Here is a 262-nt window from a genome sequence, read left to right as displayed (position 1 = left end):
AGTAGGGAAAACCAATAGACCATTCAGGTATGACCTAAATCAAATCCCTTATGATTATACAGTGGAAGTGAGAAATAGATTTAAGGGCCCAGATCTAATAAATAGAGTGTCTGATGAACTATGGAATGAGGTTCGTGACACTGTACAGGAGACAGGGATCAAGACCATCCCCATGGAAAAGAAATGCAAAAAAGCAAAATGGCTGTCTGGGGAGGCCTTACAAATAGCTGTGAAAAGAAGAGAAGCGAAAAGCAAAGGAGAA

The sequence above is a fragment of the Bison bison genome, unplaced genomic scaffold (assembly GCF_000754665.1).
Source record: "Bison bison bison isolate TAMUID 2011002044 unplaced genomic scaffold, Bison_UMD1.0 scf7180017864334, whole genome shotgun sequence".
Lineage (NCBI taxonomy): Eukaryota > Metazoa > Chordata > Mammalia > Artiodactyla > Bovidae > Bison > Bison bison.
Note: the sequence above shows the minus strand (reverse complement) of the source record.